Source organism: Eurosta solidaginis, chromosome 1, assembly GCF_040869045.1.
Source record: "Eurosta solidaginis isolate ZX-2024a chromosome 1, ASM4086904v1, whole genome shotgun sequence".
Lineage (NCBI taxonomy): Eukaryota > Metazoa > Arthropoda > Insecta > Diptera > Tephritidae > Eurosta > Eurosta solidaginis.
Genome location: NC_090319.1, coordinates 159378947 through 159406244, shown reverse-complemented (window position 1 = coordinate 159406244; position 27298 = coordinate 159378947). Strand labels below are relative to the sequence as shown.

Genomic DNA, 27298 nt, shown 5'->3' with positions numbered 1-27298 from the left:
ATCTTTACGGCCTGGAGCTTGCACACTAACTCCCTCTCGCAAGTAAAAATTTTGAATTAAGTTAAAACTTTCAACCGAACCCATGTGTGTTTCCTGTTCATTATTGGCCTGTGGTACATACTTCATGTAAAGAGCTTCAAGTACTTCCACTTTCTTATTTATGTCCATTGGCAACATCTTTTCTACCTTTCGTACTGCTTTCCCCAAAGTTTGTTTGCAACTATATGATGAACCAGCACCCACGTTGCTGCCATTTTCATTTTTTTCTCTCAATTTTCGCTGCCGAATTCGATCTTTTGCCCTTTTTTTCTTGGAGTAATTTTGCATCTTCTTTTGCTGCATCTGCCTTTCTTTTCCGATAGGCCCGTTGCCTTTCAGCTTCTTTTTTCTGGTACTCTTTTAGCTTTGCTTCGTCTTTTTTTAACTCTTCGCGCCACCGTTTCATGGTTTTACAACTATGTATTCTGGATAATATATATAAAAAAATTGCTTTTAACGTCGATTTTAATGTATTTAAATAAAATATTCATACTTACAATAACGTATGCGACAAACTTTAAAGGGTAATACAATTTTTATTACTTCGATTGATAAGACAATTTCAGCGAATATATTTAACCAGATTTTTTGATTTGGAGTTGTAATCTCTATTACCTGCGACTGTCAGTACACAAATGACATAGACAAAGAATGTTTTTGCATAACGTACGCGACGTAAGTATACTATCAAAAGTAAATAAAAAAAATACCTTTATTCGAGTTCAAACTTCTCTTTTTCTCATTTTTTTAGGTAGTTGTTATTGTTAATTTAATTTTAAAATGTATTTACTCTACTTCAAATCTCTTAGTTTAGTTAATAGGGAAGAGAAAATAGTTGATTCAGTTTGCGAAAACTGAGTTAAAGAGACCCCCAGTTTTGCTCTTGCGTTTATGAGTTTTAAAATAGCAACAAGCTGCAAATACTTCCATATAATAAAAATTCAAGTAATTTTCCTTTAATAATTCATCCTAAAACCAATTTTCTAAGAATTTAATTTTTTTCAGTCGTGGTTGACCTCATGGAAGCACCCATATGTTTATTTGATTGTAAGTTTGTGTGTGTGTACATGCTGATGCTGGTCCATATATATGCATGTGAGAATTTCATAATTAGGTTAGGTTAGGTTTGGTTAGGGTGGCTGCTCGAGGGCACACTTAGGCCAGTATTATTAGGCCCCTTGTGTTACCTTTCCTCTTCGAACCATTTTGAGGACCTGATGAAAGCTACCAGGTCCTTGGCGTCATGCTCCGCAACCTGGCTCAGATTATCAAGAAATGGAGCTCCCAGAAAGCGCTGCCATGCTCCGCTTAGTGCTGGGCAGTTGCAAATGAGGTGAACCACCGTTTCCTCCTCCTCATCCTCTTTACAACTCCTACAGCAACGACGATAAGGCGCTCCTAACCTTTCTGCATGCCTAGCTATGGGGCAATGACCCGTTAGTGCACCCACAAGTGTGGAAATTGTAACCCTTCTTAGGTTGTACACGTGACGGGATCTTTTAGGATCCCATTGAGGCCAGGTTACTTTCGATGTTCGACACCCCGGTGTTTGTAGCCATATTTCGTCAGCTTGACGGTAGATATGCTCTTTTAGCGTTAGCTTACATGTGGACAGGGGCATACCTTAGCGTTCTTGTCCAGGAAGAACCTGCCTGGTTGTACCCTGCCTAGCGAGTTCATCTGCAATGCAGTTTCCCTCGATATCCCTATGTCCAGGGACCCATGTGAGGTGTACACGGTTCTGTTGAGCCATCTCTTGAAGAGATCGGCGACAGTATAGTGCTAGTACAGAATTGAACGAGTGGGAGCCCAGAGATTTTATGGCAGCTTGGCTGTCGCTGAAGATACAAATTTCTTTGCCGACATTGTATGCCCCTATCCTAGCTCCGGCTTCCATTATGGCTGCAACTTCTGCCTGGAATACACTGCAGTGGTCGGGTAGTCTGAATGAGAACTGGAGGTCAAGGTCCCTTGAGTATACTCCACCACCAACTCTACCGTTTAGCTTGGAGCCGTCCGTGTATATGGAAATGCTGTTGCTCATATCAAGGCACTTATCCGACTCCGTCCAATCATCCCTGATGGGTATGTTTATATTAAAGTTGGTTTCCGCAACTGTTGTGGTCGCACAGCGATCCATGCTAGGAGGAAGAAAACTGTATTTGTTTAGTATACTTGAGTCTCCTGTGGTATTGTTGTTCCAACACGACAACTCCCTTAGACGCAGGGCTGACGTTGCCGCTGCTCGATGACCAGCTAGATCCAATGGAAGGATGTCAAGAATGGCCTGAAGAGCTTCGCTAGGCGTTGTTCTTAGAGCCCCGCTTATGCTTATCATGCTGGATCTGTGGACTTTACCCAACAAGTTTAAGTTTGACGCTGGCCACCATACGACTACCCCATACAGCAGTATGGGTCTGATAATCGCGGTATAAATCCATCTGCATATATTGGGGGTGAGTCCCCATTTTTTGCCAATGGCTCTTTTACACGTATATAATGCAATGTACGCTTTCTTTTGTCACTGAATAACGTTGTCCTTCCAGTTCAGCTTTTTGTCTAAAACTACGCCTAGAAATTTGGCTTTATCTGCCAGGCTTGGGCGCACCCCATTTAGTTCTGGTAGGTTTAACGATGGTATTTTTTATCGTTTGGTATATAAGACAAGCTCTACTTTATCGAAATTGAGGCTGAGTCCACATCGGGAAGCCCACAGGGAAACCTCTCGCAATGCTACCTGCATCAAGTCGCATAAGGTTTGAGGGAACTTGCCTCTGTAGACAATTGCTAGGTCATCAGCATATGCCACGACCTTCACGCTCCCCCAACTAGCAACTAGTATCTCTTAATAGCGAGTTTACCGTTAGGTCCCATAGTAGAGGGGAAAGGACACCACCCTGCGACAAACTGTGTTATATCAACATTCCCCAGTGAGGAAAGCACTTTCCTTCCCCTGAGCAGTTGAGCAATCAGTCCCACTAGGGGTCTATTTACGTCCAAATCAGTTAAAGCATTGTTAATGGCGTCTGGACTTATATTGTTGAATGCTCCTTCAATGTCTAGGAAGGCCACAAGACAATAATCCTTTTAGAACAAGGATGTTTCTATAGTAGAGACTAGGCTGTGTAGCGCAGTCTCAGCAGATTAACCTTTGGTGTACACGTGTTGATAACCCGAAATGAGGTTCCTATCAATGCTTGTGGTGAGAAAATCGCTAACTATTCTCTCTAGGGTCTTGAGTACGAAGGATGAAAGACTGATATGTCTGTAGTCATTCGGCTCGTAGTGAGAGGCTTTGCCTGCCTTAGGAATGAATATGACCGTGGCGCTCCTCCATGCACACGGAATATAGTTCAGAGCCAAACAAGCGGTATATATGTGCCCCAGCCAGTTGGCTGATAACTCCAAAGAGTAGATAAGTTGAGCGGGGACAATCCCGTCTGGTCCAGCAGCCTTAAGAGGCTTAAAACTTTTAACTGCCCACCCACAGTGATGGGTATATTCACAGCTTGGTTTGCTGCAGATACTTTCGGTGCGTTGGTCATATTTCCCGGGAAATGTGTGTCCATGAGCAGCTCTAGGGTTTCCCCTTCTGTGCTGGTCCAGGTACAATTTGGTCTCCGCAGAAAGCTAATAGCTGTTTGTCTCTTAGAAAGCACGCACCGTAGCCTTGATGTGTCAACGACACTTTCGACTCCAGTGCAGAAATTTCTCCATGAAGTTCTCTTCGCTTGTCTCAGGACTTTTTTGTAGGTCCTTAGTTTGTCCTTGTATTCTAGCCATTGTGACCCGTTATCAAAGAATTTGGCTTCGTTGAACTGTTCTCTACAGGATTTACGAAGTAGGTCCAGATCATGGCACCACCAGTGAGGTTTACGCTTACCGCGTGGTTTTGGCAATGGACAAGCCTGTTCTAAGGCATTTGAGAATGCCGATGTGAAGGTTTCTATCATACCCTCTAGCTCCTCCGTTGATGAGGAGCTTTGTGGGGCCAGTTCTGGTAGTTCTCTTGCTACCAGCTCATTCACTGCTATTCTTGAATCCATCGTAGAAAATCTACGAATACAACCCTCCGCTACGAATACGAAGAATTTGCTATCACTGAACTCATGTGAAACCGAAAAAAGTGCTGCCAACACATAATGTCAAATTTTGGTTATAAGTCAGCTGAGCGATTTTAAATAAAATATTTCATTTCTTGTATTCCGGCCTTTTAGTTAATATATTCAAAGTATGTTTGAGCTCTAGGCCAATATATACATATGTTTATTAAAATACAGCAAATGTGTTAAACAATGTATATTAATATGTCGAATGGTTTGTCTTGCCAATATTTCGACTTCAATCTGAAGTCATCTTCAGGACTAAAAAAAAAAAAAAACGAAAAACATTTATAGAGACATTGGTACATACATACATAATTATACAATTGTCGCAAGTGCCAACTTACACTTATGACTGCACCTGGTCGACTAACTTTATATTTTATATTTTAACAAACAAGGGTAAAATAACATTAAAAAACATAAACAATAAAATACAGTAATCGTAAACAAATATTTATACAAATAACAATACATTAATTCTCCAACCGTAAGCGACGCTCACATCAGCAGCAGGTGAACAATTGTGCAAACGAAGTCACACTCTTATTATAAGCCTTTTTTGTTGTTGTTGATAAGTTCTCTATAGGCGTAGGCGCAATGGTTTGTGTCTGATTTGAAATTTATGCGTTTGTCACTAGGTGTATTTATTATGTGTAACATTTCAAGTATATAGCGTTTATTGCTGTTTCTCTCATGCTGCATTATTGTTACACTTTCCAAGTCGGGAGAGTGTCCAGTGGTTCTACAGTGCTGAGTTAAAGATGTCTTATTGTCATTAGGATTGTCACGATTTTTGATATTTGATTTATGTCCGGAAATCCTCGTCTTCAATTTCGATTTAGTTGTCCCCACATATACTTTGTCGCATACGTGGGACCCGTCGCCATTACAATTAATTTTATATATAACGTCCGATTTATCAAATTTCTCTATTATGCTTTTCGTATTGCTAAAAATCCTCCGTTGCAACGTATTGTTGTATGTGAAAGAAAAAAATAATGAAATTGTAGAGAAACTATTTAAACATAAAATGATCGATACGAAAGAGAAATACCAATTAATAACCAAAACGGCCATCGCGCCAAGACTATATGGCTTACCTAAAATCCATAAAGAAGGATTACCATTGAGACCCATTTGTTCGTCTGTCAATTCCCCATCATACAAGTTATGTAAATATGTTGTCAATGTCCTTGAAAATATAACTAACACATCTAAATATAACGTAAAAGACACTATCGCCTTTAAGAACAAAATTAAAGATACCTACATCTTTGACGACGAGAGTCTCGTTTCCTTTGATGTTTTCTCATTATTTCCAAGCATCCCGGTAGATCATGCCTTGGAAATTATAGCTTCCAAGTGGGATGATATAAAGAACCATACAACTCTCACTAAGGAACTTTTTATGAATATGGTTCGGTTCTGCATAAGAGATAATAGATATTTTAGTTTCAACAATAAAATGTATGAGCAACGGTCAGGAATGCCTATGGGGTCACCAGCATCTCCTGTAATAGCGGATATTGTGATGGAAGAATTGTTACAGAAATTCGAAGAAGATTCACATCACAAGCCACGTTTATTAACGAAATATGTGGACGATTTGTTCGCCATCGTAAAAACGGATGCCGTGGAAGATATGCTTAATATTTTGAATGGATACAATAGGAGCATCAATTTTACTGTTGAAGTCGAAACTGATGGACAGCTGCTATTTTTAGATACCTTAATAATAAGAAGGAATAACCAACTTTCATTTGATTGGTACAAGAAGCCCACTGCATCGGGTAGGCTAATCAATTATCAGCCCTATTCTGCATTTCGACTTGGATTGGAATTTTTTCGATTTGGCAATTTTGGTATTCTGTGTTCCAATCTCTTTCGATCCAACTTCGAATCGTTCGATTTTTTGTATTCTGCATTGCGATCGTAGTTCCGTTTTTCTAAGTTGCAAATTAGTTGGCGGAAAAATATTTTTTTTTATTTTTTTATTAATTTATAACAGAATTTTAACAAAAATGTAAGTAAAACTTGTTAAGAAACGTAGAAGGCTTGATGATGATTGTTTTTTTTATATGTTTTCAGGTCAAAAACAACATGTCGATGTCGAACGTATTGCCCCGCAAAAGTATCTAAAATATACTTGAAAGCATTCTTGTTAAGTCGAAAATTCTTTTTGAACCTAAATAAAAAAATAAGTCATTAAACTTTACCACTTTTAAGTTCAATTTCTTACAATTCGTCACTCATCTCAAATGGATTACACAAATCTCGCAATATTTGCCTTTCCATTGTCGCCTGGGAATTTTCGTATGCGTTGCTTTCCAACTCCATAAATAATGCCGCGGCTATTGATTCCATTATAACAGACAGCTATAATTTGTGTCTGTTCGTTGGGTCCAGTTATATGCCAAAGCAATCTGCCGGCGTAGAGGAAGGTAAAGCGAAAACGTAAACAATCCTTGCGGAAAGAATAAATAAACCTTTATAAAGTATTTCAGGCCAGTGCAATGAAATTACCGTCCTTAAAATTCAGAAAATGTGAACTATATTCGTGCAGGAATCCGTTTTAACAAAACTTGGTGGCCACGGCAGGGAATTGGCCAAAAGAACGACAAAAACACACTTACAATTATGAAAGCACTTCACTCAAAAAAATATAACACTGCGGTAATATATTCTATTGCTTTTTTTTGTACAAAATGTCGTGGATAATAAAATATAAACGTTTTTCAGTGTTTTTTACAAATTTTCTTTAATTTATTTTGTTCCAATGTTCACACATTCCGTACCAACAGCTGATTTCGAAAAATCATTTGATCTTCCTCTTCTCTTTACGATTCCGTCGTAATGCAGAATACCAAACTTCGATTGAAGCGGAGCGTAGAACGGGAACGTAATCGAAATGCAGAATAGGGGTGTATAACTCGAATCATGACAAGGCAACGATAGTCAACACAGCCAAGAATTTTGTCAGAAGAGTTCTCTCCATTAGTGATGAAGTCTACCACGAGGAGAATATAAAAGCAATAAAAAACATATTAGAAAATAATGAGTTTCCAACACATATGATACAGAGCTATATAAGAGATTATTTCGTAAAATTAAATACAAATAAACCAACTAATGATACAAAGAAAATGTATAAATCGACCACATTTGTATCTGGTCTGTCTAATAGAATAAAATATTCAAACATATATGACAGAGAGAGATTTAAATTAGCTTTCACATACAACAATACGTTGCAACGGGGGATTTTTAGCAATACGAAAAGCAGAATAGAGAAATTTGATAAATCGGACGTTATATATACAATTAATTGTAATGGCGACGGGTCCTACGTATGCGACAAAGTATATGTGGGGACAACTAAATCGAAATTGAAGACGAGGATTTCCGGACATAAATCAAATATCAAAAATCGTGACAACCCTAATGACAATAAGACAGCTTTAACTCAGCACTGTAGAACCACTGGACACTCTCCCGACTTGGAAAATGTAACAATAATGCAGCATGAGAGAAACAGCAATAAACGCTATATACTTGAAATGTTACACATAATAAATACACCAAGTGACAAACGCATAAATTTCAAATCAGACACAGACCATTGCGCCTACGCCGATAGAGAACTTATCAACAACAACAAAAAAGGCTTATAATAAGAGTGTGACTTCGTTTGCACAATTGTTCACCTGCTGCTGATGTGAGCGTCGCTTACGGTTGGAGAATTAATATATCGTTGTTTGTATAAAAATTTGTTTGCGATTACTGTATTTTATTGTTTATGTTTTTTAATGTTTTTTAATGTTCTTTTACCCTTGTTTGTTAAAATATAAAATATAAAGTTAGTCGACCAGGTGCAGTCATAAGTGTAAGTTGGCACTTGCGACAATTGTATAATTATGTATGTATGTACCAATGTCTCTATAAATGTTTTTCGTTTTTTTTTTTTTTCAGTCCTGAAGATGACTTCAGATTGAAGTCGAAATATTGGCAAGACAAACCATTCGACAAATAAATATACATTGTTTAACACATTTGCTGTATTTTAATAAACATATGTATATATTGGCCTAGAGCTCAAACATACTTTGAATATATAAAATATTTCAGCTTAAATTGTAGTTTAAATTTTGCATTATAGCATTTAAAAAAAGAATAGTGCTTAAAATGGATTCCGTAGCGTTTGCAGTTTTGATAGAAGAAAATGAGCAAGAAAGACGTAATTTAAAAATTGCGAGGAGTCTTGAGAGATGCCAGTAACCCTCTTGATTTAGAAGAGGTTATGTAAGTGAAAACTTGTTTTAATGAACTTATAAAGGTTTTCAAAAATTTAGGTTTATAAAAAATTTCCGCCTAAACAAGGCTGCGTTTACGTACGTGCTCGGTGTATTAAATGAAGGAAGTGCACCGTTCGGAAGGTCATCTTCAATGAGCCCTTTAATACGGTTGGCATCGGTATTACGTTTTTTTGCGGAGGGTAGCTATCAGCACGGAGTTGGAAAAGATTTTGAAGCTGCGATGTCTCAATCCACGTTTTCCAAAGTTTTGAAAGAGGCCCTGCTAATTTTCCAAGCGCGGCTATGTCCACAATGGATACATTTAGATATGACCAACGAAGAGAAATGTAGCGCAAAAAGGCATTTCTACGAAAAATATAGGTTCCCGGGTGTAATCATGTGTGTGGACGGTACCCACATAAAAATAGTATCACCAAACAAGGATAAGTTTTTATTTTATAATCGGAAAGGATACTATAGCATCAATGCGATGATTGTAAGGACTCTAAGACAATGATTAAAATATTTAATTGATTTACTTTATGCAGATGTGTGATAACAAAATGAGGATTCGTTATGTAAATGCGCAGTATCCAGGAAGTAACCACGATTCTCACATATGGAACGTAAGTAATGCGAGATCCTATTTTGAGAGAAAGTATGCAGAAGGTGAACGGAATACTTGGATTTTAGGTGTGTATATGTTCCTGATGTAAGTTATTTTCCAGGGTTAAGTAAAATATTATTTTTTATAGGTGATGTTGGATACGCCTTGGAGCCTTGGCTAATGACACCGTTTCGTTCCCCACAATCGAGCAGCTCTGAAAGTAACTACACTAAAGTCCCCGCAAAAGCAAGAAATATTATTGAGAGGACTATTGGCGTTTTCAAAAATCGTTTTAGATGTCTTCTGGGTGCCCGCGAGCTCCATTACGAACCGTACAAAGTAAGCCAGATTGTAAATGTCGCGGCAGCTTTTCACAACATTTGTTTGCACTATCGTGTTCTAAATTATGATGCGGAATTGCTAGACCAATTATCTGATAGCGCCAGTTTGGAAATTTTGCCCACGGAGCTTAATAGTGTTGATGCCAATATAAGACAATCTATTTCCAATTCACTTTTATAAATATTTATTTTAATAATAATTCACTTTTATAAATGTACTTATAAGGCACTTAAAATAAACATAAATATTTTAGGAATTTAAATTTAATTTACTTATTAAGTAATTGCAGACTTTTTTCTTCCACCTTCTGCATTTGTTTTTTTATTTCATTTTTTTCGGCTATTAGTCTGTTGTGTTCGCGACTCTCCTCAACTTGAGCAATTTTCAGGTCGCATAATTTTTCCTTGGCTCGATACAATCGTCGAATTCCTGCGGCAATATCCTGGAAATTTTGTTCTTGAGTTTTGAAGTTCTGTATACTCTCTTTGTAAAAGCTTTCCTGCAAACTAATTTGTTCCTTAAGAAGGTTGTATGTAGGGGAATTTGCCGATTTTTGAGGAGTTGAACGCCGGCTCGGTTGCTGACGCCATAGAAACATCTGCGTCTGCTTCAGGAGTATTTTCCGAATGAATTTGAGGAAGTCCTACACTGATGGTGTTTGGGCAGCCCGAAGTGCAAGTTTCTATAGATACCAACTCTATTAAGCCTTCTTCCAAATCTGTGAAGCTATGTTGCCGATTTCTTCCGCCTCCTGTGGCTGTCTGCTCCCTATTATTTTCCATGAGTTGCGTTTTACATACGACTTCCAGTCCAAATATACCTTAACCAAAAGCAAACAATGAAATTACATACATACATAGATACATATGTACCTATTACAAAAGAATTACTTTTTTCCAGGTAGTTACATCTTTTGTTGGTGGCCCAATACTATTTAGCTCGTTTGCTACGTTTACCCAAAATTTGTGCACATCCTCCTTTGGGCACTTTGTAAAGTCTTGCGCCATTTCAGGTTGCTGCTGCAATAGCTCGAGTAAGCGGGAATATTGTTGGCGAGTTGTCACAATTTTGGACCTATTATAACAATATATTGCAATTTAATTAGTATAAATATCACTTTTAATAATATACTTACATTTTATTTGTTTGATATTCCTTTTTATTCTGAATTTGAGATAATTTCACTTTTTTCGGCAAGCTGATACGCGTCGTAGAAAATTTGTACGAAACTCTACGAAGAAGAGGCACTCGAAAGGGATGCGCGCTGTGCGTCCCCACGGTATACGTGAATTACGACCTCACCGAGGCCGTAAAACACTCTTCCTTTGCTCCGTCTAAGGGGCTCGAGAGCTTCCGTATTCAGGGCTAACCCGACCTGTCTCCTAGGTCCTACAGCCTCCTCGACTTGGATGACACCCCAGTCCTGCGTTGGGAGAGCCGGTTCATCAGTTGCAGCATCCTGAGAATTCTCTCAGGTTCTGCTGGAACCCATGCCCTGGCTCTTGGCCGAGCCGGAATGTCCTTCCAGTCGACGAATAATCGCCCCGGGATAGACTTGTCCCAGCTTTGCGGCTGCTGCCTTGTACAGGGCAACAGAACTTGCGTCCTTGCAAGCGAGTACCTTGATTTGGCCCTGGTACCATCCTGCATCAGAACCTTGCGGCGGACTACCCAGAGACTCCATCAGCACGTCGGGAACGGCGTTACCGATTTCATTCCGGACGTACGGCCACTGGTCTTTAGGGATTACACCACGGTCATTCCCTCGGTCCAGGATTCCTATAAGGATCCGGCCCTTGGCTACCTCGGCAAAGCTGGGTTCGGCTACGGCGGGATGATTTTGGTGCCTTTTCGGCGGTGGTTTAATATCCTCATCGGACCTTTGACGCTTGTATGGGGTTGCGCTTTCTACATTTGTTGGCAGAGAAACCCGAAAATTCGGCAGTAGAGCTCGCGCCCTTTCCACCGAATTCCTGGCGTTCTCTGACAGCGTTTCCAGCGGCACGCCCTCATACCTTGACAGGACTTTTGCAGCCCTTCTCTTATTCCTGTGGAACGATCCCTTGTGCGACTCTTCTTGAGAAGGGGTCCGACCCGTAGTTGCCCTCGCGGTCGTACCCCCGGATGGTGTTTTCTTTATGGCTCTTTTCTCCTTTGGCCCAGTGTGACCAGATCGTGGGACCCCTGTCACAGCCGTGGGAAGAACAGTCGCCGTACCGGCGTCAGACGGGCGCCCAGCATCAGCAGGCGCGTCAGTGTTCGCCGTTGCCAGCGCAACTACCTTCGCCGCCATACTGGTACTTGCCCCGCCAGATCACCATAGATCGTATTGACTGAGGTTGCCCTCTTGTCGTCCATGGGGAGCCGACCCGTCATTTCCAACGCAGTCGCTCACCCGGTTGAAGTAGCTGTTGCGGCCCCGTTTTCCCTTGGCTCGGAGTGGCCAGGTCCAGAGACCTCTGCCACAGCCGTGGAAAAATGGTTGCCGTTCCGGCGCATGGTCGGTGTCCGGCAACAGCAGGCGCGTCAGGGTTCGCCGTTGCCAGCGCAACTCCCTTCACCGCCATACTAGTGCCGACCCCCACCAAATCGCTCTTCCCTTTAGCTTTGGTAGCCCTCCCTAGTTCACTAGGGCGTATGGATACCATTGGTGTTGTCCTTCTCCCTGTGGAGGAAGACGAAGTTTCTTTTTTGTTTTGTTTTGTATTCATCTTGTTCGTACGACCCCTTGCTAGACGAAGCCAGCTTAGGGTCAACTTACTAAAAGGGGGAAGTGTCGTCCGCCGCGGCAGAGCCCCTTACCGCGGTAAGACCATTTCTACTCTCTGAGGCGGCCCGGTGTCAGAGAGGTCCCTTACAAATACAGCCAGATTAATCTCCCGGCTGCAAACCATCAAATGGGCACGGTGCCGCATAACACCCTGGATTGGAAGGGGGCAGATCTTGGTCATCGCTCACCCTAGGACTAGGCCACCGCAGTAATGGAGATCCATATGAACCTGCATCCTACTGGGTGGCATAGTCCCGTGGTCAGCGACTAAGCCCTCGCATCGCGAGATGTCTGTCCTTCCGAGAGATTTCATAATTAACTAAAGGGCATCTTAATATTGAACTAATGATTTTCCATTATTGCACATTTTGTTTGGCATTTTATAGATTGTAAGTGTGTGTATACACGCCGTCATATATGTTTATTTGATTGTAAGTTTGTGTATGTGTACATGCTGATGCTGGTCCATTTATATGCGTGTGAGAATTTCATAAAACCGCAAATAAATATGAAGACTAAACATTTTGTTTATCTTCTTATTAGTTTGTAAGTTTGTGTGCCTACATTTAGGTGCATACGTTCTAGCAGATCTATAAGAAAAATCTTCGAATTGTTTGTTTTGTGTTCTGACTGCAAGAAAAAAAGAGCTTAGAAGTTCATCAGTGCAAGAGAGTATCGAGCTCAGATTTTAAATGGGGGTCCATATTTCTAAAGTATATAAGTGTGGGGGAATGATAAAAATTCTTTTTTATACCCTACTATGCTTCACCTGTCTGTGCTTAACGTATAAAAAGCCTACCATTACAAAGATATTTCTTTATTAATTTTCATAATGCGTTTGACAATAGATGTTCAAGGCTTTAAATCATGCGATAATAGATTTATTGTAAAGGAAATAGCTGTGATCCTCAACAATGAAGAATTCCATTGTTTCCACATAAAAGCTCCATTTGAATTTTCGGATCTGAGTAAGGATAATCAACGACAAGCTAATTGGTTAATTTTACACCACCATAATTTATTAGGGTCCTATGGAAGCGATAGTTTTAAATCTGGATCTAGATGGTAGATCAATATTATAATATTCCAATTTAAAATGTCGATAAAATGCTTGTTTTGCCTCAATGATTCCTCCAATATCAGATTCGTTTTCAATGAGCTCTCTACGAAATGCCTCTATAGCTTCATCTATAGTAAAAGTAGGCTTCCCTTCCGTTGAAAAATCATCTTTAGGCGATGGTGCGATTGTTGTGGATGGTGAAAATAATGGCGTTATTGACAACACTTCAATTTCTTCTTCGTCATTCGTTAAGAGAGGCTCACTTTGTTTTAGTAATAATAATGAAATATTGATTGACAAAATATCATTACTATTCGGCAATTATAAATTAATTTGAATACTTTTCGAGTTTTGGTTTATCGCAAGCGCATTACTATCTAGGTTTTCCTAAAATGGTGCTCCGTAGGTAGTTTTGAAAACAAATAATAATAATAATAATGAGATATAAAATTTAAAATTCATTGTGATATATCCCTTTTTTCACGTCAATTTAAAATGAGGTTGATATTAGAAAACAATGTATTTATATACTTACTTTTCTTCTTCTTCTTATTCTCACCCTTTTAAAATAAAAAAACACTAAAGTTAAGATTTCTAATTCTATTTTATTTCATTATAAATTTAAATTACTAGCCGATATGTATTTGAACAAAATATATGCTGATTTTAAACCACAACCAATTTTTTGTTGGTTGACTTTCAGATTACAATCAGTATGAAAATGATATTGACAACAAACAACATCTGGATGTAAACTATATAATCTAGAAAGATTCATTCCATCACATCCTGTACTCTCCTCTTCAATGTTAAACACCGGCTTTTGTAGGAACTCTGCTATCCATACACTTTTTTCTTGCCCCTTAACATAAACTTTTATGTTCTTCAATGTTGACATCAAATAGTTTTTTACAGATTTAAAAATTTCGCTTCCATAGTAGAGATATACGCCGCCGATAAACGCCGTCGCCGCCGCCGATTTTGGTCGTTTTTTGTACGCCGCCGCCGAATGTCAAAAATATCGGCGCGGCGGCGGCGGCGTCCGGCGCGTTACTATATTTTCTCGTTTAAGACTGTTTAGGCCATTTATTGTTCATGTCGAAAATTGGTCGGATATGGACGAGAGTGGTATCAACGGATGCGCATCACTGCCAGTTATGAGAAACTAATTGCGAAATTTAACTCTTTCTAATTGTTCAAAAAAGTTATTTAAAAAAACAGGCGTTTTCGATGTCAGCTTAACACGGACTTTGCATCGCCCAAATACCAAGTTGTTAAAAAACACCCTAAAATAAAGTTATATAATAAATTTATATGCTCACTTTGCAATTTTTTTTTTTCAAAAAATTTATAATGAACAATGAATTCAAATAAAATGACCCACGGCGAACATGTTTTCAAATTGTCCTCAAGTTGTTAAGAAAAGCAAAATACCCAAAAAGTGCCAATTTTTAAAAAAAATGTATATTGCGATCGGCTGAAAGAATAAGCGAAATCCTTTAGTAGGTTCTAGGGACAAAACACCTCTTTGAAATGATTCTAACCTCATACTTAAGTTGAGGATATACATATGGACGTATGAGAAGGGTTTGAAAAATCACTTGGGCTTACATTCAAACATCTGTTGTTTATTTGCGAAGGTTTAAAATAGTGTCTGATATGTTAATTTTGATATTCACACTTCATCCTTCAACACCCAAGTCTCCCGGTTTAACATTTCCTAAAGTTGGCGGCCCTATCCAAAACTAGTCACTTGGAGTGAATCACATTGATTATAGCCTATAAATCGAGTTTAAATATCACCTACACGTTACGGATCCTTTGATAAATTTGAAGACGTAGGCACATATATTTACCAGGTGAGGCTTTGTCCTTCGCAAGAACACTCAAAGTGGTGAAGTAAAAGCTTTCCCAAGACAGTCGAACTAATAACCGTGTGTGCTACTAACCTAACGTAGTAGACAGTCGAACTAGTCTGAAGCTACGCGGTCATCCATAATGAGCTCTTATATCATAAGACCGGAAAACAACAGTTAACATCTTTCAACTTAAAATCGGTCGACTTTCATTCTAAAATATCGTTTTGATTTAACGAAGACTATTGAAATCAATGTTGTGAACACAAACGTCTGCAAACTTCGGTCTACATTTTAAAAATTTTATCCAGGGCCCTTGTAAAATTTTAATTATGTAGATGCGCTGAGGATTATACGGTTTTCACCCATTCCGCAATGACATCCACTTAGACGAGGGCGGCATCCTTGGCCGAATAGTCACTCCCTAACGTTTCAAGGTGCTTCTCTGGTGTAGCTCGGAAGCATAGCTCGACAAAAGTATCCGTTGGAAAGTCTTCGGAGCTACGCGTAAAGCTTCTAGGAAAGTGACGTCGACGAAAGTATGAGTTCGAAGTCGCAGTCCTTTAGCTTCTGTGCTGGCATATGGTGTGAGGATCAGGAGGCGTGGTAGCGATTGGTGGTCGGGGTTGCTACTGTTCGCACATCGGGAATTGTAGCTCCTAAAAACAACCGAAAAAACTGGAGGCGCCCTGTGCCACGAGAGTCATGAGTATTAATAGACCATTAATAGCAACCGTAAGTCGCCTTTGTGCGTGACCGCCAAGGAGCCACAAATGATTTACAGAAATTGTGTTCGTGACGATTACTAGGAGTTAACCCTAGGTGAAACTACGCTTTGAACGAAATATACAGACAAAAGTGTGACTATTTTATGTATCTCTATTTCTTTTCAGCACACGCAGCAGTACCAATTCCAAAGACTGGGGTTAGGTTCAAAGCCTCTCTTGAGTAAGTGAACGAGGGACAATCCATCCGCAAGGAGCTACTTCTGAAAATTGTTGAACGGAATGCGAGATCTTGAGGAAAAAAACCCCGGATCTTTCCGAAATGGCCAACAAGTTGATTTCCTTAAATACATACAAACAAAACCTTTCATAAATATTATTTTTTTTAAATAGAAAAATCAAGCTTTTTAAAGTAAGAACACCGGCGTATGCCGGCGCGCCGGCCACGCCGCCGTCGCCGTTATATAATAGAGCCTACGCCGCCGCCGCCGATAAAGTTATCGGCGTAAACCTCTATTCAATAGGACCATAATAAATTAGGGTGGTGTAACATTAACCAATTAGCTTGTCGTTGATTATCCTTACTCAGATCCGAAAATTCAAATGGAGCTTTTATGTGGAAACAATGGAATTCTTCATTGTTGAGGACCACAGCTATTTCCTTTACAATAAATCTATTATCGTATGCTTTAAAGCCTTGAACATCTACTGTCGCACACATTATGAAAATTAATAAAGAAATATCTTTGTAATGGTAGGCTTTTTATACGTTAAGCACAGACAGGTGAAGCATAGTTGGGTATAAAAAAGAATTTTTATCATTCCCCCACACTTATATACTTTAAAAATATGGACCCTTCAAAAATTTGGACTCCCCCATTTAAAATCTGAGCTCGATACTCTCTTGCACTGATGAACTTCTAAGCTCTTTTTTTCTTGCAGTCAGAACACAAAACAAACAATTCGAAGATTTTTCTTATAGATCAGCTAGAACGTATGCACCTAAATGTAGGCACACAAACTTACAAACTAATAAGAAGATAAACAAAATGTTTAGTCTTCATATTTATTTGCGGTTTTATGAAATTCTCACATGCATATATATGGACCAGCATCAGCGTGTACACACACACAAACTTACAATCAAATAAACATATGTGACGGCATGTACACATAAACTTACAATCTATAAAATGCCAAACAAAATGTTCAATAATGGAAAATCATAAGTTCAATATTAAGATGCCCTTTAGTTAATTATGAAATTCTCACATGCATATATATGGACCAGCATCAGCATGTACACACACACAAAATTACAATGAAATAAACATATGTGACGGCATGTACATACAAACTTACAAACTTACAAACTATAAAATGCTAAACAAAATGTTCAATAATGGAAAATCATAAGTTCAATATTAAGATGCCCTTTAGTTAATTATGAAATTCTCACATGCATATATATGGGCCAGCATGTATACAAGACAAAGGCAAGCGGCTCTTTAGAAATCTATGGGACTCTTTAAAAACGCTCGAGTGAAGTCTAGGACTCATTAGAAATATGAGAGGACACTTAAAAATTTGCGACCCTTTGACGATGTTGACGATGTCATAATTTTTTCAAAAAGTTTGGAGGAATATAAAAGACATTTGAATTTGGTAATTGAAATATTAAGGGGGGCAAATATGAATGTATCGTCTGAAAATCCAAATTGTATCAAGAAGAAGAATTTTTAGGATATGTGGTAGCCAAGAATATTATTAAAACAGACCCAAAAAAGGTCGAAGCCATACAGAATTACCCAATACTAGGGACATTACGTCAATTGCAAGGATTTTTGGGATTAACGGGATATTATAGGAAATTTATAGAAAACTATGCGGTTGTATCGAAACCATTGACTATGTTTTTGCAAGGTGAAAATGGAAACATTTCTCACTATTTATCAAAAAAGAAGGCGATTAATCTGGATCAGGAAGGAATAGCTGCTTGTGAAAGATTGAAGAATTTATTGTCTGAACAGGTGCAATTAACGCAACCTGATTGTAATAAAAAGGTTGTTTTGACTACAGATGTGTCAAATGTAGCTTTGGGTGCTGTGTTATCACAGGAAGGAAACCCCATTATATTTATTTCAAAAACATTGAGTGCCACGGAGGTGAATTATGCAACCAATGAAAAGGAACTATATGCCATAGTCTGGGCATTGAAAACTTTGAGGAATTATCTTTACGGTGTGTGATTTAGAAATTCACACTGACCATCAACCTTTATAATTTGCGGTTTCTGAAAGAAACCCGAATATTAAAATTAAAAGATCTTTTATTGAGGAATTTTCACCAAAAATTATTTATAAACTAGGGACGACAAATGTTGTTGCTGACGCATTATCAAGACAGATACTGAATAATTTAACAAGTTCTGAAGAACCGGATCATTCAAGTGATTCGGTAACAAATACTCAACATTCTGCGGAGAGCAGTGATGAATATCAGATTCATGAAACAAAAAAGCCACTAAGCCACTTTAAACAGCAAATATTGATAAATAGTGGATCAAGAATAACCGTCGACGATTTCTAATTTTAATAGCAAACGATTTTTGATTGAGTATGACATACCACAACATATAGTTGGTGTTTTAAAGGAATATATGAATCCAAAGGTAGTTACTGCAATATACTGCACGCCTGAAGTGCTTTATGATATAAACAATGTGTTAAGAGAAGCATTTCCAACAGTGAAATTTTTATATACTAAATTATTCGCTAATGATGTAACTAATAGGGAAGATCAAGGAGCAGTCATTGAGGAACAAACACATAATAGAGCACATCGAAATTATAGGGAGAACTTAGCTCAGATCAGACAGGGATATTATTGGCCATTAATGGTTAGACAATTTAAGCAATATGCAAAAGATTTCAATATATGCAATAATAATAAATACGAAAGGCATCCGAAATTGATTCCTATAGGCGAAGCACCTATACCAGAAAAGGAAGGAGAACGACTCCATATAGACATTTTTTTGCTCAGAAATCAAAATTTATAACATGCTTGGATTCTTATCCGAAGTATCTAGTTATCAAATATATTGAGGAAAAACTAAATTTAGAAAAAAAATCTTGGAACTTTTACAAACATTTCCAGATGTTAAAAGTATAGTTATAGACAACGAACCAGGTTTTAGTACGATGCAGTTTAAGTCTTTAATGGAAAGGTTCTACATACAGATTTACTGCTGTGCACCATGTCACAGTACTAGCAACGGACAAATAGAGAGGGTTCGTTCCACATTAATAGAAATACCGCGATGTTTAAAGCAGGAACATAGTTTAATAAGTGATTACGAGTCAATTATGAGGGCGGTTCAGCAGTATAATATGATAATACATTCGGTAACAGGTAAACAGCCTTGTAATATTTTATTTAATAGGGAAGCACATGGAAATATGAGGGATATATTAAAAAATGCTCAGAAAAAAATTTAGGGAATAAGGTTAAAATACAAAGCAGAAACAGAAAAATTCATAAGGTAAATATTAAAGTTTAATTTTGTTGTATAATAGGAACGATGGGAAAACTTATACAAATTTTATTAATAATGTTATATATCACCATAATCACATCAGACATAACTGATTATACAAGAGAAAACTATATACTTGTAGAACAGGAAGATGCAGCAATTTTTGAAAGTTATGGGTCAATATACCATTTAACAAATTTGTCATTGTTTGAAAGCATTATAGAAAACTATAAAACCAATGAGGAAATAATATTACTTGATGACTCAAGTATGGATTTTGAAATACAAATGATAGAAACATTGTTAAGAAAATTAGAAATTAATAATAGATCAAGAAGCGGAATTAATGAACTTGGGACGGTTTGGAAATGGATCACCGGCACACCTGACCATGATGATTTTATGCAAATAACAAATAAAATAAATGATTTAATAGAAAATAATAATAAGCAGTTTACAACAAATTCACAAATATTTAAAACAATTACGGAATTGACACAGATATTAAAAAAATTACAAAGTAGCTCTAATGAAGAAACTGTTTTAAGATAAAGAAATAAATTAATACTTACTGAACTTGAAAACACAGTGGAAACAATTACATTGTCAAAAGTAGGAATATTGAATCCATTAATTTTGGATATGGCAGAAATTAAAGAAATAATTAGCGAAGAAAGAATTAATGTAACAATATCAGATCTTATGGATGCTTCAAAATTTAAAATTGTACAAAAAACGATTTAATAGTTATTTATATTAAGTATCCAAAAGCAAAAAACGTATGTAAATTATTTAAGGCAATAGCCGTATCACAGAAAGGTGGAAAATTGTGGATGGAAAATGAAATAATAAAGTGTGAAAATAAATTTTTCAGTTAAATTTTGTAAAAAAGAATTAAATAACGCATTTTGTATGATAAAGGAAAGTAATACATGTTTGTCAGATATGTTGAATAATAGACATGCTAATTGTACAAAAATAAATGAAAAAATGAGTCAATAAAAATTGTAAAAGGTGGTGCTATAATTGCATCAGGCACACATGCGGTCAATAATCACACAATAGATGGAGTTTATTTGATAACCTTTCAGGATAATGTATTAATTGATAATAAAAAATATGAAAATCCAACAGGAAAAATCTTAAACCATTTAAAAGAAGGAAAATTTAAACAATTTTTTGTAAAATAATACATTGAAACAAAAAATATTGATTTGAAATTGGACAATTTTAATATACTTACTCCAATAAAACAGGAAATAAAAAGAAATCCCATTTGGTGGTCATTTACAGCATTGACATTAATAACAATAACAGCATATTTTGTTTATAAATTGATTATTTATATTGATTTTCATATTCAATTAAAAAAAATCAAAAGAGAAAAAAAATATTATTGAAATTGTCAAATCAAATCAACCACTTAACAGCTTTATATTCGAAGACGGGACGCTTCGATTTAGAGGTGGGGGAGTTAACTCCACCACTCACACAGGACACTTAAGGCTTGGTTTCCCCCAAAAGCGGTCCCGCTATGTTACGACCGCTAAATAGCGCCCGGTATACTCACCGTTTCTAGCGGCAACGCTTTGTTGGAAACTACGAACTGTTACAGCAGACGAGTTGCAAAAGTTAATTTTACATTTTTGCATGTTTTTTTAAGTTTTTTTATAATTTTTCTTTTAATAAACTCACAAGAAAAAAACTTCAATTCAAGACCAAGCCTTTAGGCATAATATAAAAAAAAAAACGGTATCAAAACGATATCAAGCAAATGTGCCAACGCCACCAATCCATAATATAAACAAAAACGGTATCAAAACGATATTAAGCAAATGTGCCAACGCCACCACTCCATAATATAAACAAAAACAACGCTTTCCATAGAATTAAGAACTTAGAGTAAACTAAGCTAACCTTGAATTCCCAGAATGTAAGCTTGGATATAGTAACTAGCCTTAAGAGAATTTTTGTATATAAAATGATGAAATAAATAAATTGAGTTAGTTCAGTTCTGTCCGGTAACGCAATCCCAATAGTTCTCATTATTACTTGAAGCCAAGGGCTTAATAAGTTTTTTTTAAAACTTATCGCGGCATGAAAATAAATATGTAAACATAGATAAACAGTGAGCCTAAATAAATATTAAATATCCTGATATATAGGTGCCTAAAAATACATTATCTAATGTATAGGAACACACATTTACACATGTGTACAACCACACACACAAACACACATAATTAGATTAGGAACATAATTTTAAGAATTTGTATATAAACACAAGTTATTACTAAATAAAATCAGAACGCATTTAGCTTCTTAGCCAGAAACATTGTTTTCAACATTTTAATGTTAATTACTGCTTTCCCCCCACCAGTGGTAAGGGGCAACTAATTAACATTTTTTGGTCCATACGAGCCTCGAAAGAGCTCAGCAAAGGTATTGTAAGTCTCACAAGAAAAAGAGCATTACTAAACAAAATAAATCCATGTAAGTCAGGTCTGCTCCCATTTACAAAAAAAAATATATAAGCCGTATTAGTGAGAAAACTATACGCAAAAATAAATTGCAATCCAAAAGACCAACCAACGGCTGTGAGTCGAGGCACAGCAAGGTCAACCGGTCGACCAAACCAATTTCCTCCAACGGCTCTTTCGGAGAAGAAAAAACAATATATTTAAACATAAAAAAACCTGTTAAAATGGCTACGAAGCATCAATTATTAGAAAAGCAAAAGAATTTGGGCGAGCAATTCAACACATGGCTGGAGAAACAGGAAGGCCGTAAAACTCGCGCATCAGAGGAGGCGAAGAAAACAATTCTTGATATAAAAGATAAATTTTTATCAAACCATCATAAGTTATTAAAGTTGAATGTGGAGGAGGACCTTACACTCAATCAAATTTTTATAATGACTGGATGTGCAAAATCGCTGCCAGTCTAGAAACATATAACGCAGAGTGTGAGGAAATCGCAGAAACTAGCACTTCAAAGAAGGACAATAAATAACATGATGCAAAATAATCAAAAAATTAAACAAGAACTTGAAAATCAAATAAGTCGAGAAATATGCTTCAAGGACTAAAGAATAAATCGAGAAGGAGGTACCAGAAATATTTCTGAAACCTTAGAAAAGGAGTATAAATCACTTGAATAAAAATATGAAGAATATTCATCCACAAGCAAAGACATGAAACACATAATGGATGATTGTGAGAGCGAAATGCCAGTTGCAGAACTAAATAAAAAAAAAATCGCAAAATCCTGTTACTTTTCAAAACTTAAAAGTAGAGGATATTAAAATTTCACCATTTTATGGAGACTTGTCGCAATGGCCTACATTTAAAGACATATTTAAAAGTCTTATACACGAAAATTCGCGCTATTCTAAAGTCGAAAAAATGTATCGTAATCGTAATCATATTTAAAAGATGAAGCTGGACGTCTGATACAACATCTGACGGTTACCAATGACAATTATCTGGCAGCATGGGAAATCTTGAACAACACATATGAAAATCGTAGATTACTGTTCACACCTCTTTGAAATGATTCTTACCTCATACTTAAGTTGAGGATATACATATGGACGTATGAAAAGGGTTTGAAAAATAACTTGGGCTTACATTCAAACATCTGTTGTTTATTTGCGAAAGTTTAAAATGTGTTAATTTTGATATTCACATTTCATCCTTCAACACCCAAGTCTCCCGGTTTGACATTTCCTAAAGTTGGCGGCCCTATCCAAAACTAGTCACTTCGAGTGAATCACATTGATTATAGCCTATAAATCGAGTTTAAATATCACTTACACGTTACGGATCCCTTTATAAATGTGAATACGTAGGCACATATATTTACCAGGTGAGGCTTTGTCCTTCGCAAGAACACTCAAAGTGGTGAAGTAAAAGCTTTCCCAAGACAGTCGAACTAATAACCGTGTGTGCTACTAACCTAACGTAGTAGACAGTCGAACTAGTCTGAAGCTACGCGGCCATCCATAATGACCGTTTATATCATAAGACCGGAAAACAACAGTAAACATCTTTCAACTTAAAATCGGTCGACTTTCATTCTAAAATATCGTTTTGATTTAACGAAGACTATTGAAATCAATGTTGTGAACACAAATGTTTGAAAACTTCGGTCTACCGTTTAAAAATTTTATCCAGGGCCCTTGTAAAATTTTAATTATGTAGATGCGCCGAGGATTATACGATTTTCACCCATTCCGCAATGATATCCACTTAGACGAGGGCAGCATCCTTGGCGGAATAGTCACTCCCTAACGTTTCAAGGTCCTTCTCTGGTGTAGGTCGGAAGCATAGCTCGACAAAAGCATCCGTTGGAAAGTCTTCGGAGCTACGCCTAGAGCTTCTAGGAAAGTGACGTCGACGAAGGTATGAGTTCGAAGTCGCAGTCCTTTAGCTTCTGTGCTGGCATATGGTGTGAGGGTCAGGAGGCGTGGTAGCGATTGGTGGTCGGGGTTGCTACTGTTCGCACATCGGGATTTGTAGCTCCTACAAACAGCCGAAAAACTGGAGACGCCCTGTGCCATGAGTATTAATAGACCATTAATAGCAACCGTAAGTCGCTTTTGTGCGTGACCGCCAAGGAGCCACAAATGATTTAAAGAAATTGTGTTCGTGACGATTACTAGGAGTTAACCCTAGGTGAAACTACGCTTTGAACGACATATACAGACAAAAGTGTGACTATTTTATGTATCTCTATTTCTTTTCAGCAGACGCAGCAGTACCAATTCTAAAGACCGGGGTTAGGTTCGAAGCCTCTCTTGAGTAAGTGAACGAGGGACAATCCATCCGCAAGGAGCTACTTCTGAAAATTGTTGAACGGTCTGCGAGATCTTGAGGAAAAAACCCCGGATCTTTCCGAAATGGCCAACACGTTGATTTCCTTAAATACACACAAACAAAACCTTTCCTAAATATTATTTCTTTAAATAGAAAAATCAAGCTTTTTAAAGTAAGAACACCGGCGTATGCCGCCGCCGATAAACTTCTAATTTTAGGTGAGAGATTGTGGAAGTGGATTCATGACGTGTGGACAGTTCCATATTACCAATGCCTGCACAATCCAGGCACAACCCTGGATATGTGTTAAGGGTATTTGACCACAAATGTTCAATGGCATTTAAGGTGAGAGATTGTGGAATAAATATTAAATATCCTGATAGATTAGGTGCCTAAACATATATTGTATAATGTATAGGAACACAAATTTACACATGTGTACAAACACACACACAAATACACATAATTAGATTAGGAATATAATTTTAAGAATTTGTATAACCATAGCTTCTCAGCAAGAAACATTGTTGTGTCATTGTTTTCAACATTTAATGTTAATTACTGCTTCCCCCACCAGTGGTAAGGGGCATCTAATTAACACACCTCTATCATTAATATCGTCCCCTCCCCATACGCTGTGATGCGCATTCGCATCAGCACCTATGACAAGCCGTCATCTGCACCTTTCTTGATCCACAAGCCTTTTGAACTTCTCTGGTGGGAGTTCCACGTCATGGGCCAAATAGTAGGACGTCAGGATAAGGGAAGGTGGTTTCTTTCCGTCTATTGCGACTACCGCTAGGTCTTCGGTGCTGAAGTTAGATAGCATGCACACGAGTATAGGTGTTTCCTTACCATGACTACAGCTCTAACCCAGCTCTCCATCTTTTCGTAATAAACGCTGAGTCCAAAAACCTTTCCGCCAGATGAGAGCCATGGCTCCTGTAACATCTCCATATCAAACAAACCCTCCTCAAGAGTCAGGGGGAGCTGGCTATATGCCACTGCACTGTGCTGCAGGTTTATCCGTAAGAATCGCAGCGCCATTGAGGTGTTTGGCTCTCCCGAAATTAGCCGCCACTGCGCTCATGCAATGCATTTGTTCCGCTGTTTTCCGAGTGTGGAGGTCCTTTTTCTCCCTCTCTTGTCTGAAGCGTCTTTGTTAGACTAGAAGCATCATTTAGCTGTTAGCCCACTTCCAATACCTCCGCCTCTACTCTTATACCCTTGTCTTTTTCTGCTACTTCCAGGCCCCCGTGGTCCTTTTCCACCTCCCCTGCTTTTAGCATGTTTTGGTTTTTCTCAGCACGATTGATTTCCTCGTGCACATGTGCCACTGCGCCTTTGTCCCCTTCATTTGCCAGGGGATAGGTTTTCGAGGTCCTTCCCCCCCCCCCCCTGCTTTTAGCATATTGGGGATATTGTCCTGAGGTCTCTTCTTTTTAAGGCGCATAAATACACTACCTGCGCCCCAGTACATTTTTCCAAGCAGATCCTCAGATTCCTTATTAATTTGGATGTAGTACTGGCCCCCCTCCACAGATCGGGATACGTGGACCATTAAATCCCGTGTTGGTGTGTTCGGGTTCTGCCGCTGCAGCATGCTAGGCGTGCTTTCCGCCTTCACCACTCGGGGTATCCAAACCTTGGCCTTTTGTATCGTGGGGATCAGTGCTCTACCCACCACCTTCAACCTTGCGTCTTCTTGTTTTTGAAGGTCTGGAAAAACAATTCTCTGCAGCCATTCTAAAGTCGCGTTATTGGTGCAGGTCAACAGTTATTCCTGTCATTCCGGCTAGTTCGCCTCCTGGTTCTTGGACGCGGGCGTTTACCCTCCCGTTCTGCCTCTTAAAAGCAAGCTTGTCAGGTTCAGGCGATCGCTGCCTCTTGCCTTTCGGGCCTCCTCCACTTCGATGTTGTTGCTCGCAGCAAAGTTTGGCGATAAAAACCGCTCGCCATAAAAGCGCCCCTTGCTGTGGTAAGGCCATCATTACTTACCGAGGCGGCCCAGTATAGGGAAGGCTCCGTTCAAATACAGCCGAATATACCCCGTGGCTGCAAATCGTCCAATATGCACGGTCCGCATAACACCTTGGATTAGGGGTCGGCAGTTCTTGGTCACCGACCAAGAGAAGCTCGGCCTAAAATCTCTTCGGAGGTTCTCGAGCTTTGCTTTTATTTTTTATTTGAGCTTAAATTGCAAATTTTTGAACTTAAACTATAGAAGGTCTAGTGCTCGTTAGATTTTTTACGCAGCAGTTCTCTGCACGGCATGCAAAAAAAAATATGTCGTGATTAGCGTAAGCCAGTGTTTAAAATATTTCTGCAAAATCGAGACAAAGTCTCATTTCAGTTTTGGGAAAGAGGGTGGCGAAATATAAATGCATTCCTGTAAAGTAAATACAGATTTCATTAAAATAACTGATTCTTAATTTTCTTGTGGCAGTGCATCGACGCGTCTAATGGGTGCGACCACTAACAAATTGTAATCGATATTTTCTAACGGCAGTCCAAGGAAACTTGCAGTTTCAATGGGGTTGCACCAATGAGATATTGGTATTAGAGGCGTTGGTTCCATATTACAATTGAAAAGATGGTTGGTGTCGGGGTTGATTCAAGATAGCTGACATTGCTGATTTTTAAATTGTTGATAAATTTGATTTGATTTGGAAATTGATAACCTTTGTTTTTTTAGTTGCCAAACAAGCTTTTTAAAATTGCACCATTTTTGACAACCTAGTGCGCCGTTTCATTACGACCGCTACATTGTGGTACCGCTTTTGGGGAAGGCCCTGGCACACTTGCTCTATCCATGTCTATATAAAACAGCTGATCCAACCAACCTTATGGAAATCAACGCCTAACAATAACCATACCATAGCTTACCAATTTGTTTTTGTTTTTCGCTACATCCAAAACCTATAAATATTTGTGTTGATGAATTGGTTCACTTTTTGGATATTTTATTTTTCGTTTTAGATACGCGTTGATGACGTGACTTATTATAATTATTTGGGCAAATTTGTTTTTTCTTCTTTTTTATGAAATAATCACAATTCAGGCACTAATAACCCATGCCAACAGAAATGGTTATGTCTAAGGTTTTAGAATTATGTCAAGGGCATAACTAATGCTTAAGGGGAACA

The 27298-nt window shown here is 38.1% G+C and overlaps 1 long non-coding RNA gene across 1 annotated transcript in view; it reads right to left on the bottom strand.

The window, feature by feature from the left end:
• The window catches only part of LOC137236912 (uncharacterized), a 429807-nt gene that overhangs the window by 163683 nt on the left and 238826 nt on the right, over nt 1-27298 (bottom strand). The gene's annotated exons all lie outside the window — the stretch shown is intronic.